Below are 423 nucleotides of genomic sequence, written 5' to 3' on the forward strand. Positions count from 1 at the left end.
CTGCCGTTATCAATGCATAAATGTGTATTTTCAGTGTGCGGGGAAATGTAGGAATCTCAAATTGCCTCAATTCAAAGAAATAATTTTCCTGATGATGACATTACAATGGCCCTTTCCTTTCTCACCAGCTAGTGCACACCTTCAAAGGTCAAGTCATTTAGGAACTAAGAAATTCACCTGTATCATTTCAAGAATGTGCCAAATAAAATCTTTAAAGATCAGCAAATCCATTTTTCAAAAATGTCCTTGCTATCAATTTGTCAAGGATGTCTGAAAAAGAGTGATTTGTGATCAAAAGTTCTTTCCCCAGAAAATATACACATTTCCACTCTGTTTTATGACTGGCAGAAATAGCCAATATTAATACACTTAATTATTTATGGTTTGACCTTTACTTTCCACAGAAATTCAAAGAGCAGCCTT

The sequence above is a fragment of the Desmodus rotundus genome, chromosome 3, assembly GCF_022682495.2.
Source record: "Desmodus rotundus isolate HL8 chromosome 3, HLdesRot8A.1, whole genome shotgun sequence".
Classification (NCBI taxonomy): domain Eukaryota; kingdom Metazoa; phylum Chordata; class Mammalia; order Chiroptera; family Phyllostomidae; genus Desmodus; species Desmodus rotundus.